Below are 16,541 nucleotides of genomic sequence, written 5' to 3'. Positions count from 1 at the left end.
GGATAGAGCAAGGACCCAGCACTTGTGCTCTGGGTCATGGGCTTCCCCACAAACACAAAAGCATCTGTCACAGTAAAAAATGGATACTGTATTGAGTGCACACACTAACACTGATTGATCAGATCCATACCCCAGATTTTGGGGGCAGATCCATGGCCCCAAATATCTTCCTCTCAACTTATACAGCAAAAAATAAGAAAGAAAGAAAAAAGTCAAAACAAAAAGCTCAAGCTTCTCATATGAGGATTGCAGGAAGTGTGATCTGGTGGTCAGTTCTGATTAGGCCATTTTAGATAGAACAGTGCACAGTGATGCTTAATGTGATGGGTCCTATATAAAGCTTTCTGCAATATTGGAATTTTAACAAGCCTCATCCAGAACATACAGAACAGGAAAGGATGTGATCACCATGTCCTTGCTCTCTATCTGGTTATTTTTCTGTGTCCGTGATTGTCAGGCATAGACAGCAACAATCTGAAATAGCTGGTAGACATGGAACAAAGTGGCTAAAACTATAGTTGTGGGTTACACACCTCAACTGTCAAAGGTTAATGCTGTCCTCACAGTCCCTGGAGGCCACTCTTGTAAGACTGTCTACTGGAAAGTAGAAGCAGGTTTATCTGAGCTCAAAGTGACCCTGGCCAGCTAGGAAGAGGGCAACATGGGATACTTGAGACCCTGTCTAAACCAGCACAGCAACCCACACTTCCTTCAAAGCATCATCTATGAATTCTTGATTATCTACCATTCTCTCCCTACCAGTCTTTCAGACTGGAATTGTAGAAAAGAACTGGAAATGATCTTCCTATTCTGAAGACCTTGATCTCTCTTTCCTTATGTGCACATTAAGAACTCATGCAAATGGGTATGACCATCTGAACATCTTAGTATCATCTACTCAGTATATCTAGCATAATACTGTGCCTATGGCAATCTCAAGCTTCCTTGAGTTTCGCTGACACAGCAAGAAGTATGAAGTACTGAGGCCACACCCCAGTGATCCTTTCAAGGGTTTAGAAGAAAGCCATCAGAGAAACTCCACTTCTTTGTCTTTAGATTAAATCAAGCTGATACAATGTGAACCTGGTGGGCTATTTAACCATGCATCTTTCTGCCAACCCCAGCTTTCTGAGTTCAGTCCATGTGAACCTGCATGGGGAGAATGTATAGAGTGTACATAGACCACAGTGAGGCCTAAACAGGACAATAAGCCTGGAATCCAGTGTCACTGCAAGGAGTTTGGTCTTCGCTTAAGAGACCTCCTCAGTGGGTCTCAGTTCTCCCACTACTCTATAGAGACCAAGAGATGTAAGCAGCCAGGTGTTCCCTATGCCTGCTGACACACGCAATAAATGCAGTAAATTTTAATTTCTGTTCAATTGTTCAGTAACTTACTTCACTTGCATATTGCTGTGGAAGTGATGGGATTTCGTGATCAGCATTGCATTTAACAATGCATAACCAATCATCCCTCCTACAATGACTGTATATAGAGAAAGAAAATTTATTAGAATGGTGTATAGGCTGTGGTACAGCTAATTCAACAAGGAATGGAAGGTCCAAAATGCAGTAGTTGCCCCTGTTGAAGCCAATCCCCCTAGCATAGCTGTAGCCATTTTGTTCCATGCCTGCCAGATAGTTCATATTCTTGCTGTAATATGTCTGCCTGTCATGGTTGTCTGAAAATAATTTAACTCAGAGCAGGGTCAGGAATGATCACATAACTTGTGTATGTTTTTTTTAATTGGTTATTTTGTTTATTTGGATTTGAAATGTTAACCCCTTTCCAGTTTCCCTTACAATAACCCTGCATTCCACCCCCTTCCCCAGCCTCCTCGAGGGTGCTCCCCCACCCACCCATTCCCGAACCACTGGGAGCAAGTTCTTTATGTTGTGAGGTTTCTTAATCTTAAATTTCATAAGTATAAGCTTCATGTAGGACCAATAAAATTAAAGGTCAATATGAGGGCTGCAGAGATGGATCCATGGTTAAGAGCACTGACTGCTCTTCCAGAGGTCCTGAGTTCAAATCCCAGCAACCACGTGGTGGCTCACAGCCATCTGTAATGAGACCTGATGCCCTCTTCTGGTGTGTCTGTAGACAGCTACAGTGTACTTATATGTAAATAAATAAATCTTTAAACAGATAAAAAGTCAGTATGAACCTTTGTTGTCTAAAATGGCTTGAGTCCGGGCTGACAACCAGACAGCCCTTCCAGCACCTGCCTATGAGCTCACATTTTACTCTTTATAAACTGACATAGAAAAATGTCCAGAGTCCTAGCCTGACAAATTCTCAGCTACGTCTCTGATGATCAGTCTTAGGGTGGGCATTCAATAAACCATCCCTGTCTAAGTGAGGTCAGAGTTTGTGTGGTTTATAGGGAAACATCTGGACCCCAACAGTTTTGTCCATAAGGCTGGATATTTCAGCTGGTCTTCAGTATATGCAGTACTCCTGAAGAAGTAGGCGAATTAATAAAGCAAACTTCCTTCTTCCATGTCCTTGATATGAGCCGGCAGAAGGTGTGGTCCAAACAACAACCTTCAGATTGGGTAAAGATCTTTGCCAATCCTACAACAGATAGAGGGCTTATATCCAAAATATACAAAGAAATCAAGAAGTTAGACCTCAGGGAGACAAATAACACTATTTATAAAATGGGGATCAGAGCTAAACAAAGAATTCACAGCTGAGGAATGCCGAATGGCTGAGAAACACCGAAAGAAATGCTCAACATCCTTAGTCATAAGAGAAATGCAAATCAAAACAACCCTGAGATTTCACCTCACACCAGTGAGAATGGCTAAGATCAAAAACTCAGGTGACAGCAAATGCTGGCGAGGATGTAGAGAAAGAGGAACACTCCTCCATTGTTGGTGGGATTGCAGACTGGTACAACCATTCTGGAAATCAGTCTGGAGGTTCCTCAGAAAATTGGACATTGAACTACCTGAGGATCCAGCTATACCTCTCTTGGGCATATACCCAAAAGATGCCCCAACATATAACAAAGACACATGCTCCACTATGTTCATAGCAGCCTTATTTATAATAGCCAGAAGCTGGAAAGAACCCAGATGCCCTTCAACAGAGGAATGGATACAGAAAATGTGGTACATCTACACAATGGAATATTACTCAGCTATCAAAACGAATGACTTTATGAAATTCATAGGCAAATGGATGGAACTGGAAAATATCATCCTGAGTGAGATAACCCAATCACAGAAAAACACACATGGTATGCACTCATTGATAAGTGGATATTAGCCCAAATGCACGAATTGCCCTAGATGCACAGAACACCTGAAAATCAAGAAGAATGACCAAAATGCAGATGCTTCACTCCTTCTTTAAAAGGGGAACAAGAATACCCTTGGCAGGGAATAGGGAGGCAAAGTTTAGAACAGAGGCAGAAGGAACACCCATTCAGAGCCTGCCCCACATGTGGCCCACACCTATACAGATATTAGATAAGATGGATGAAGCAAAGAAGTGCAAGCCGACAGGAACTGGATGTAGATCTCTCCTGAGAGACACAGCCAGAATACGGCAAATACGTAGCCGAATGCCATCATTAAACCACTGAACTGAGAACGGGGCCTCCGTTGAAGTAATCAGAGAAAGGACTGGAAGAGCTTGAAGGGGGTTAAGACCGCATATGAACAACAATTCCAACCAACCAGAGCTTCCAGGGACTAAGCCACTACCCAAAGACAATACATGGACTGACGCTGGACTCCAACTGCATACGTAGCAATGAATAGCCTAGTAAGAGCACCAGTGGAAGGGGAAACCCTTGGTCCTGCCAAGACTGGACCCCCAGTGAACATGATTGTTGGGGGGAGGGCGCTAATGGGGGAAGGATGGGGAGGGGAACACCCAAATTGAAGGGGAGGGAGAGGGTTGAGGGATGTTGGCCTGGAAATCGGGAAGGGGAATAACAATCAAAATGTAAATAAGAAATACTCAAGTTAATAAAGATGAAAAAAATAAAAAGAAAAAAGAAGGTGTGGTCCAGATTAGAGATGGGCCTTTCCATCTCAAAAGATCTGAATTAAAGATTTATCTTCTGAATGAACCCACACACCTATGGTCACTTGATTTTTGACAAAGGAGCCAAAACCATCCAATGGAAAAAAGATAGCATTTTCAGCAAATGGTGCTGGTTCAACTGGAGGGCAACATGTAGAAGAATGCAGATCGATCCATGCTTATCACCCTGTACAAAGCTTAAGTCCAAGTGGATCAAGGACCTCCACATCAAACCAGACACACTCAAACTAATAGAAGAAAAACTAGGGAAACATCTGGAACACATGGGCACTGGAAAAAATTTCCTGAACAAAACACCAATGGCTTATGCTCTAAGATCAAGAATGGACAAATGGGATCTCATAAAACTGCAAAGCTTCTGTAAGGCAAAGGACACTGTGGTTAGGACAAAACGGCAACCAACAGATTGGGAAAAGATCTTTACCAATCCTACAACAGATAGAGGCCTTATATCCAAAATATACAAAGAACTCAAGAAGTTAGACCGCAGGGAAACAAATAACCCTATTAAAAAATGGGGTTCAGAGCTAAACAAAGAATTCACAGCTGAGGAATGCTGAATGGCTGAGAAACACCTAAAGAAATGTTCAACATCTTTAGTCATAAGGGAAATGCAAATCAAAACAACCCTGAGACTTCACCTCACACCAGTGCGATTGGCTAAGATCAAAAACTCAGGTGACAGCAGATGCTGGCGAGGATGTGGAGAAAGAGGAACACTCCTCCATTGTTGGTGGGATTGCAGACTGGTACAACCATTCTGGAAATCAGTCTGGAGGTTCCTCAGAAAATTGGACATTGAACTGCCTGAGGATCCAGCTATACCTCTCTTGGGCATATACCCAAAAGATGCCCCAACATATAACAAAGACACATGCTCCACTATGTTCATTGCAGCCTTATTTATAATAGCCAGAAGCTGGAAAGAACCCAGATGCCCTTCAACAGAGGAATGGATACAGAAAATGTGGTACATCTACACAATGGAATATTACTCAGCTATCAAAAACAACGAGTTTATGAAATTCGTAGGCAAATGGTTGGAACTGGAAAATATCATCCTGAGTGAGCTAACCCAATCACAGAAAGACATACATGGTATGCACTCATTGATAAGTGGCTATTAGCCCAAATGCTTGAATTACCCTAGATCCCTAGAACAAATGAAACTCAAGACAGATGATCAAAATGTGAATGCTTCACTCCTTCTTTAAATGAGGAAAAAGAATACCCTTGGCAGGGAAGGGAGAGGCAAAGATTAAAACAGAGACTTAAGGAACACCCATTCAGAGCCTGCCCCACATGTGGCCCATACATATACAGCCACCCAATTAGACAAGATGGATGAAGCAAAGAAGTGCAGACCGACAGGAGCCGGATGTAGATTGCTCCTGAGAGACACAGCCAGAATACAGCAAATACAGAGGCGAATGCCAGCAGCAAACCACTGAACTGAGAATAGGTCCCCTATTGAAGGAATCAGAGAAAGAACTGGAAGAGCTTGAAGGGGCTCGAGACCCCAAAAGTATAACAATGCCAAGCAACCAGAGCTTCCAGGGACTAAGCCACTACCTAAAGACTATACATGGACTGACCCTGGACTCTGACCCCATAAGTAGCAATGAATATCCTAGTAAGAGCACCAGTGGAAGGGGAAGCCCTGGGTCCTGCTTAGACTGAACCCCCAGTGAACTAGTCTATGGGGGGGAGGGCGGCAATGGGGGGAGGGTTGGGAGGGGAACACCCATAAGGAAGGGGAGGGGGGAGGGGGATGTTTGCCCGGAAACCTGGAAAGGGAATAACACTCGAAATGTATATAAGAAATACTCAAGTTAATAAAAAAAAAAAAAAAAGAACAACAATGCCAACCAACCAGAGCTTTCGGTAGACTAAACCACTACCCAAAGAGTACATATGGATAGACCCAAGACTCCAGCTGCATATGTAGCAGAAGATGGCCTTTTTGGGCACCAATGGGAAGAGAATCTCTTGGTCCTGCCAAGGCTGAACGCCCCAGTGTAGGGGAATGTCAGGATGGGGAGGTGGGAAGGAGTGTGTAGTTGGTGTGGGGAACATCCTTGTGCAAGAAGTGGGAGGGGGATGGGATAAGGGGTATTTGAATGGGAAACTGGGAAAGGGGTTAACATTTGAAATGTAAATAAAAAATATCCAATAAAAATGCTTTAAAAAAGAAAAAAAAATAAAGATTTATCTTCTGATCTCCAAGATTTGGATTACAAGTAGGTCTTCTTGCTTCAGAAAATTTAATGAAGAAAAAAAATCCAATGGTGCTTATGCCTTTAGCCTCAGCATCCAGGAGGTAGAGGCAGGTGGATCTCTGAGTTCAAGGCCAGCCTGGTCTACAAAATGAATTCAGGACAGCCAGAGCTACACAGGGAAACCCTGTCTCAAAAAAACCAAAGAAGAGGAGGAGGACCAAGAGGAGGGGGTTGAAGAGAGGAAAACAGAAAGAAGGAAGGAGAGAGAGAGAGAGAGAGAGAGAGAGAGAGAGAGAGAGAGGGAGGGAGAGAGAGAGAGAGAGAGAGAGAGAGAGAGATCTCCCCCTCACAGGGCGTCAAGCCATTTGGCATTAGTTAATTCCAGGTACACTCAAGTTGACAACCAAGAACACCAATCACATTACCCGTGGTTGTGATCTCACCCTGGTAGGCTCCTGAGTAGGAGGCTGAAGCAGGAGAATTGCCATAAGTCTGATGCCAGCATGAACTACACACATGTTCCAAGCCAAGCCAATCTCAGCTACAGTTTGAGATTCTGTCTGAAAAATATGAAAGAGAAAGAAAACATAATTTCCTAGAGCAGTGTTTCTCAACCTTCCTATGGCCTCAACCCTTTAGAACAGTTCCTCATGCTGTGCGGATCCCAACTACAAAATTATTTTGTCGCTACTTCACAACTGTAAATTTGCTACTGTAATGAATCTTTATTGTAGTGTAAACTATCCGATAGGAGACCCTGTGTGGGTCACGACCCACAGGCTGAGGGCCTTTGCCCTAGAGGCGGTCTTGGCCTAGTTTATATAGTTCATATTATAATGGGCTCTCTCAGCGTTTGAAGGTCAAGTATATTCACTTGTAACATCAAAACTTTAAAATTCAGTTGAGCTGCTGGCTGGTACGGTCTGACATCCCCCAGAATAGCTTTGCCATTTTGTTCCATGTCTGCCAGCCATTTCATATTGTTGCTGTAACACGCCTGCCGTCACTGAGGAGGAGAAGGGAGATGGCTCAAGGACATGCTGACCACACACCTTGTTTTGTTCTGAATGTTCTGTATGCCGTTTGCTAATCTTGAGAAATTTGCACCTTAAGGAGTGGTTCCCTGAAGTGGACACAGGTGATAGGCTAAGGCAGATGTGTGAAGGAATGTTTCACTGAGGCAGACGCAGGTACAAGGATGTTCTGCTAAAGCACACATGTGAAAAGACACGTGATGAAGGGTTCTGCACTAAGGACACACATGCATTGGTCTGCCTTGCATTCTGTAGTTGAGCTGCATTTGTTGGGACTTCATAGAACCACAGCAAAAACCCTTCTGGTGGGCTGCTGTGGTTTCTCGCTGTTTCCTTGGCCTCGGGCTGATGGGCAGAGTGATGTCAGCTGAGACAGACACATGTGCTGAAGCACGACACAGGCTGAGGCCAGACCCATGGAGGACAAGGGATATTGAGAGGGAGTTTGGATGGAGTTATGCTTGCGTAGCTTGTTGGTCTGGGGTCTCTGCTGATCTCTGCTCGCCTGAGAGCTGCTCTTACTGACTGTGTAGCATCTTGGCTTCTCTTTGTTCCACTTGTACAGCCCTCAGGACCAGGCTCTCCTCTCCCTTAACCATGGCTGCTGTCCTCTTCCTCTCTCCTCTCCATCACACATGTTCTTCCTTTATTCTCTGGCAGCTTCTTCCTCCTTCTTCCTTCCTCATGATCCTCTCTAGCAAAGCCCTCAAAGCTCACCTCCCCCATCTCTCTGGGGTGCAGCTGTTGGCTGTTGGCTTCTTTATAATCACAGTTAACTGGGAGCAGGGTCAGTTTTTTGGGGTTAACCGGTCTTGAGTTCTACAAATTAGCATTAAAATACAAGCAGAATTAGGCCAATCCACCACATCGATTTCTTTTGCTTTGTTTTGTTTTAATTTTTCTTTTACCCTTTACTTTATTTTATTTTCGGCTATTTTTTAATCATTTGTTATTTTATTTATGTATATTTCAAACGTTGTCCCACTTTCCACACTCCCCTCATCATATCTTACATCCCATTTCTGCTCAGCTTTGCCTATGTGACAGTGCTCCCCCACCCACACATATCCATTCCCACCTCACACCTCTAGGACCTCCCTTCGGTGGGCAACAGGCCTCAGGGTAGTCAATGGCCTCCCACCACATGATGCCACTTAAGTCAGTCCTCTTCTACACAGTTACCTAGAACCATAGAGCCATCCTTGCATATACTTTGGCTGGCAGTTTGGTCCCTAGGAGCTGCGGGACTGGTGACAGAGGATCTGGTTAGATATTAAAGACAAATGGTTTCTGCTTTCTCCTCTTTTTCTGGTTATAGGTGAAATCATGTTTGTTTGCTTCCCTTTTTTGAAATTATTGAGTTGATTAATTTCTTGGTTTTTCTTGTGTATAGTTTAGCTCATTTTCTTGGGGTTTTCCTCGTATTTTCCTCTGTTGTGCTCTCTTAAAGAAAAATATTGTTTAAATTTGGTTTTGTTGTGAAATATCTTGGTTTCTCCATTTATGGTGATTGAGAATTATGCTGGGTATAGGAGCCTGGGTCTGCATTCCATCTGCCCAAATTTTTCTGGCTTTTGGAGTCTCTGTTGAGAAGTCTGGTGTAATTCAGATAGGTCTGAATTATTTATTACTGGTTATTTATACCTTACCCCTTTTAAAGTTCTTTCTTTGATCTGCGTATTTAGTGTTTTAATTATTATGTGAATGGCAGAGTTTTTTCTGGTACAATTCATTTAGCCTTCTGTAGGCCTCTTGTACAGTTATGGCATTTTCTTCCTTACCTTATGGAAGTTTTCTGCTATGATTTGTTGAAGATGTTTACTGGACCTATGAACTGGAAATCTTAATTCTGTTCTATATCTATTATCCTTAGATTTGGACTTTTAATGGTGTCCTGAAATTCATGGATGTTTTGGATTCAATAAACCATACATGTTTATCTGAGATGGGTGTTTTGTGCTTTGTTGGTGACCTCCTTGATGCCAATTCTTCCATTTAGTAGAACGTTGGATAATGAGACATGGTCAGGAATGGTGACTTATTGACATAAACTATATGAAAATAGGTAGGTTAAAATTTTATGTGTGTTAAGTATCAGTAGTCTCCTGGGTGGTTTTGGTTCCCAGTTGGCCATGTGCAACCGTTTCAAAAGCCCAGGTTTGATGTTCCTTGGGTTTCCTATGATGATGCACTCAGATATGACAAATATCAACAGAATCCTCATCAAAGAACTTAATTTATATAATAGACCGAAAATTACTAATTATGTTACAAAATATTTGATCACACTGTGATCTCCAAGAATGTATTATTTACTGATAAACTATTGTGTGGTATAGCATCGCCATGGCACAGGCATTTAACACAAGGGTTGTTTGTTTGATGTAAACATGGACTTTACTTTGGTAAGGCTAACCTACCACACACCTTTATTGCAAAGATAAAACTGCATTTAGGTTCAGAGATGGTCAAGGCACAACTTGAAAGGAAATGAAGATGACTAAACCAATGGAAAGTCTTTGAGTTGAAGGATTTTTAGAAAGTGTGCAGAGGGAAGAAGAATGCTCTTCTGGGAGGTCAGTGAATTAGGAAGGACAGTTGGGAGTTGACTTCTGTATCTGGCTCCTGAAACTTCATTGGTAAAAATTAATGTCTGGAATTTTGTGTTGTAAAACAACACATTGGCTCTGCAGCTTTTGGCAAGGGCCATTGACAGAGAGATCACACCAGCTGGGGACAATCTGAAAGGAAATCAGGTTTTCTTAAGTCACCTGAGAAGTCCTCACGGAGAGAGGAATGAATGGGCAGCACCATAATAGAAGGCCTTAGGATCGCGTACTGAGCTACTCTAGATGCCTTGAAAATAGAAGCCGAGAATGAAAAACTAAATGACGTCACAGGAAGTAGCTCAATCCTCACTGTGATCATTTCATGTTGTGATTTATACTTGATTCTTTTTTAAAAAAATTAAAAAAGAGTCTTCTGTTTCAATGTGAGGCTGTCTTAGAATCACAAAATGCTTACACCTGTATGGCGCCCGGAATCTAACACTATCGGGCTAGAGATTCTACTTTTAAATGCGTCACCATCGACAGCTTCCATTTAACCAGCAGGGTCCATGCCAGGCAGACACTGAGCAGGTTGTATGTTCTGTTAATCTCCACAACAACCCAATTCAGCAGAAACACCCCCATTTTACAGGTGAAGAATCCACAGCTCAAAGCAAATGAGTATCAGGGTCCCCTCAGTCTCACTGACTGTCACTCAGACCCACATCCTTCTCTGTAAAGGGAAGCCATGGGCCTGATGTGGCTGTGCAAGCTGACTCTGCTGAGATGATCAATGCTATTCTTGACCCTGGGAGAATTTAAGACAAGGTGACCCACAGACTCCTGGGGTAGATTCTATCTCTGGGTTCTAGGGTGGGACACAGTATCACTTGCATGGGTCTCTACTCAGCTGAGGAGTCTGTTCCCATCTGTCAGCTTCTATGGCAGTGGTTCAAATCCCTCCTAATGATGTAACCCTTTAATACAGATCTTCATGCTGTGGTGACCCCCATCACAAAATTATTTCATTGGTACTTCATAACTAATATTGCTACTCTTTTATGTCATAGCATGCTAAGTATCTGATATGCAATGTATCTGACATACACTCTCCTAGAAGGGGGCACAACACACAGGTTGAGCAACATTACTCATTAAACTTTTTCTTTTTCTTTTTTAAAGAGAGGCCTTCGTCTCAGAAGGACCTGGAGCAGTTATAAGAGCAGAGATGCCCTGTTGTAGTGACAAGTTTTAGCAGGCTCAAGGCTGCTTGCCTTAATGACAACAGATATTCCTGGCTAAAGGCACCACCACAAATCACTAGCCCCAGGATATTTCTTATATTTTTGGTTGTGAGCCTAGCCTTTAACGGCTGAGCCATCTCTCCAGCCCCCCAGGATATTTCTTACCTCAGTTTTCCTCCATTACAATGTCTATCTCCTTGGACGTGTCTGTCCAGGCAGCCAGTCCCTGTAGTGTCTGATACAGACAGAATGCTAAGGGCAAGAATGCTTTCCCTCTGTTGGCACAGTCACTTCTACAGTAGTAAGTTCAAATCCTGGAGTGTAAATATGTGTCTCACATAGTGTGTGAGACTTGAAATGTCATCCGTTTGAGTTGACAAAAACCAACTCTCACTTCAGATTTACATCTGACCAACAATTATTTTCACGAGAACACAGAAGCTCGCCAGACCTACAGAGTCAGATCCCCTCCCTGCCTGGGATGATCCCACCCAGGTTAGACTTCAGCTTCACTTATCAGCTGTTATCAGAAAAGTGTTACCTTAAGATTCTGCAGTCCATGGTCTGGACAAAAGTTGTTAAATGGCTAGTATGGGAGTTTTCTCCAGTTTAAAATCATTCTGGTCTCTTCTCTCCCCTGGACTGCCCTCGGTTCTCTCAGGTCTGTTGGTCCTGGAAAGACCTGGGTTCAACTCAAGGCCTGGGTTGTGGAGGAGGACCTTTTGTTGTGGAAATGAGCATGGATCAAGGATGTAGCCCCACTCTGGACAATTAAGCTCCAGAAAATCTTCCCCAATCACAGACCTGGGTCATGTGGGAGCCTTCACTGTTTCAAAGGGAGAGCTGGTTGCTTTCTCCTGGAAGAAGCACTTGGGGGTTGACTGTCACTTCTGAGCCTTCTGTTCTGAGTCACTTCGCAGAAGGGGCACTTTGCTCTGACTTCTCCATGGGACTCACACAGCACTGGGGCCAGAGGATCCTCTGGTGTTGCAGCTCTGAGCTGGGAGGAGGAGCTAGCACACTGACATGGAGAAGCCTGTTTTCACAGCTGATCTAGATCTGAGGAACAGGTGCTTTTAAAGAAGGATGTGAAAGCATCTCCTGCAGGAGGGCTCACTATGCAGGGAAAATCACACAGGACAGTGAAAAGTGGCTTCCTAACTTCTACTGGGCAAGAACCAGGGAGGGTATTGGATGGATGATCAGAGAGTTTGAGAAAGGCCTGCATCTCTCTGAATGTCCTCCCTCAATCATAAGTCCCCCCACTGCCCCAGGTGCACACCTGAGGGTCAGCAAAGCCTGCCACCTGCTGGGGTCCCTCAAACTAAGCAGTGAGTGTAGAACTGTGCAAAACACATCTGGGGATGGGGAGACACAAGTGTCAGCTGGGCCTGTCCTCACTGCCTTTAGACTCCAATGGCAGGGCAGGTACAGGGAATGGCTACTCCAGATCTCAAATGTCTTGGGCTGAAGAAGTAGGAGATGTCAGGGTCAGGGTCAGGGTCAGGGGCCGGGGCCAGGGCTGGGGACAGGTCAGGGTCAGGGTCAGGCAGAGTCAGGCAGAGTCAGGCAGAACAAATTCAAGCCCCTGCCAGCAGGCTGATAGGCTTATGGGCATGAAGAAGTGCTGTGGTAGAGAGTGCCCTTGTTCTCTCTGGTGGGGCAAGTAACCAAGGTGGGATGGGAAAAGTTGGGGAACTCACAGCTGCTTGTCCTCCAGCTGCAACTGCCAGTGCTTGGCTAGCAAGAAGCCAAAGAGACTCCAGGGATCTCCTGATTTCCCGGATATCATTTTCCTCACGGGTATTCAGGTTGAAGGCTGTGCTCAGCCTTGCCACAAGGCCACTGGACAAGTAGAGCAAGCACAACTGGCCTAAGACCTCCATGGACACATGTTGGGACCCAGGTCAAGTGGCCACAGAGGGGCACCAGGCAGCCTGGCTCCAGCCCCTAGCTCATGGGCACCCAGGCCACAGCAGTTCTGCTAGTCCCTCCTGCCATGAGCGACACCACCTGGCAGGCTTGCACTCTCTGTCAGGAGCTTTCCCACAAACACAGCTAGCAGCCACTTAATGACCCTCTTTATTCTTGTTAACCATAATGGCTAGTTATGAAGTCTCATTGGGAAAGTGTATTGATAAGATGAAAGCCTTAGAAGAAAACTAGAAAGACTTATAAAAATAAGTAAGATGCCGGAGGATGATCCTGACCCACAATGAGCAGTGGAGATACCAGAGCCCTGTAGGGATGCCTGACAACCTAACACATTGAGCACGCACGGCTCAGTAAGTTCCCTGTGAACACACATCTCCTGAGATCTCTCTATTTAATTGTATGTGATCCTGTCCACCTAACACAGCACCTCATGTGGAATAACAAAAGCCACCTGCAGGAGCTGTGGTGATGACTCACAGGTTACAGCATCTGCTGCTCTCTCAGAAGAACCACGTGGTCCCTAACAATAATGTACAACGGGGAATGGGATTCCTTCTTTTGGACTATGAGGGAAATTCACCCAGGACAGGCCACAGACAGACTGTAGAAAAAAAGACCCACTGACATAAATGATAAAACTAAGTCTAATCTACATCAATAAAAACACAGCATACTTCTGGTCAAGGACAAGAGCATCTGTCAAAACCTATTTCCCAACAAGACTTTGAAGGTCAGTATCTCTGGGGTTAATATTGATGCTGTATTGCAAGAAAAGCTGAAGCACATGGTTCTCCATTAGGATGACTTCTGTATTCCATTGTGAATGTTGTCAATTTTCTGCGGCAATTTTTCTGTATATTACTCAATATGTGGTGCATAGGGTCAATAATTGCTGGGGACAACATAGATGACAGGGACTCCCAGCAGTAGGCCAGGATGGAGACATCTCAGTAGCCCACAGCAGCTCTTTGTAAAGACTGGTTGTTCCCATTTCTCCTAACCTTAGCCCTGGACAACGGCTGTATAGATTTCATTTCTGTGTGGCTGCCTTTCAGATGGCCTTGGTGTGCACAATTATTCTATTATATCTGACTTTCCTACTTCCTTCTCCTTCTGCTCTGGTGAATTCTGTGAAAATAGGTGTTGCTTGATGTTATGATTCTTAAACAATTGGAAATTGAGACATAGGAGCACAGCATAGCACACCCCGATGGCCCAGGTGCATGCTATGTGTTCTTGTTTTGGAAACAATGTAATAACTGCACAATAGATTCCAGATTAATGCTTGACTTGCAAAGAAACTTTAAAGTAATTATTAAAAAATGAATTAGAGTCAGCATTGGGACCCTAAGAAAGGAAAAAGTTATTGCATTAGGAATTAAGTTTTATATAACATTTGAGAGTGGTTCCTGCATAAAAAGGTATAGAATATATAAAATTATATACTAGTCAAAATACGGGGACTCGTACAAGAGTCTTTGTGTGCAAGGAAGAGAAAGCTAGCGGAACCACTGAGTTAAGGGTTAACTTGATACTTTCTGGTCACCGCCTGGCATCTTTGCTTATGTCATTTATCATTAGAGCTTCCCAGGAAAAGGCAAGTAGCTGACTTCGGAGCTTTGAGCTCTGAAGTATAATAAGTTAAAAGTTAAAGTTTAAATAATAATAATAAGTTTACAATTATTATTATTTTGGCCACAGGCCTGGGAATAGGGGAAGCTTGAAACTTTGGGCAACAATTGTAATTCTTAGTTCTTTGTGGGATGTGGTTATTCTTTTGAATTTGATTTGGCAATGATTATACAATGTCTTTTTTCTACCTACTTTTGGATTATTAATAAAAGACTGAAGCAAGAGAAAGGCTGGAGAGCATGAGAAGAGAGAATGTGAGGAGTGTATGAAGATTGTGTGTGTGAGTGAAAGGAGAGTGCATGTGGTGTGTGTGAGATATGTGTGAGGTGTGTATGAAGAGTGTGTGTGAGAATGAAAGGGTAATAAAACAAAGGTGTACATGAGTGTGGGAGTTCGAGAAAAGAAAACCACAATAGAAAAAGCAGAGTGCACAAGAGAATGCAGTCTGTGCAGCCCCAAGCTGAGATAGAGAGAGAAAGAGAGAGACAGAGAGAGAGAGAGAGAGAGAGAGAGAGAGAGAGAGAGTTCAAGCCTTGAAATTGCCTGTCAGTTTGTACCCAAAGAGTAGTCTGTATATTTATTAAGCACCTTCCAGATATCCCTGCCTTCAGTTGAGAACCCGGATCCTGTGTCAAGGCTAGACCCCGGCAGTAAGTTGCACCCAACTCGTGGGACTCAGAATTGGAAGAATTGTGTAAGCCCCAAACCCCTTTCCTGATGTTTTCGATCTGGAAAGGACCATATGTGAGAGCCACGGTCCCCTCAGACAAAGAGGAGTGCTGAGAAAGAATAGGTATGAAGTGATATTGTGATAGTTTTATAGTTTTATTATGGGCAAACTGAATCCAGTGAGAGATCTATGTATGAAAAGATTCTTCATAAGGTATTGCTTAAAAAGAGAATTCACTTTGAAAAACAGTAGCTCTCTGATTGTCTCCTCTTCATTTGTTCTGTGAGCTTTTGGTTACCTGATAAAGGGACCTTGGATGAGGTAGCATGGGAAAGCATAGGAAAGGATATAAAAACCTGGATTCTGGAACATAAGGATGAGGAAGACGAAGGACAGGTTCCAGAGAAAGCGCTTATGTTCTGGTTTGTGGTGAAACAGGCACTTTCCCAGGCTGAGATAACAGACCTGCCCAGCTCATCAGCAGGGTCTGTTTGTAGTACAAACAGTGCTGTGAAGGAAGGAGTGCCTCTACTGTCCAAACAAACCGATAAGAAACAAACTGCTAAGTCATCAAAACCACCGCCTTCACAGTGTATTGTAGATTTAGTAGAGACTTCCTCAGACCCTGAGGAGGACGAGGAGGGAGAGCCTTTAGATCCTGGAGATGAATCTGAGAGAGGATGAGGCAGCTAAATATCATAATCCTGACTGGGCCCTCTTACGCCTAAGAAAAGGAGTAAGAAAAGAAGCCCCCCTCAGTCCCGTATTCTGCAAGCAGTGTAGAAGGCCAGGGAACAAGGGGAACATTTGATGCTATTTCTAACAGTAAGCATGGAGATCCAGAAATGGGAACTCATCTCCTTTAAACTTGTTAAGGAATGAAAAGAAAATACTTCTAAATATGGCCCTACTTCACCTTATGTCCTCTCCCTTGTGGAAAATCTGGTAGGCATTTATTTGGCTCACTCCTGCAGACTGATTTATCCTGGCCAGGTCCTGTCTCACAGAGGGACAATTTCTCTTATTTAAAGCTAATTATGAGGATGAGGTTAGACTTCTTTTAGGTGGAAAAGTATCTCTGGGGTAATTGACTTAACTGGGGATAAGACAGTCTGGGCCACTGATCAAAGTGTCTAGGTGGATCTGTGGTCCCTTTGTCAAGAAAAGATTCAGGCAGCTACTCAGCTTGTACAAGAAC

Source organism: Rattus norvegicus, chromosome 19 (genome assembly GCF_021556685.1).
Source record: "Rattus norvegicus strain SHRSP/BbbUtx chromosome 19, alternate assembly SHRSP_T2T, whole genome shotgun sequence".
NCBI lineage: Eukaryota > Metazoa > Chordata > Mammalia > Rodentia > Muridae > Rattus > Rattus norvegicus.
This window is presented reverse-complemented; position numbering follows the sequence as displayed.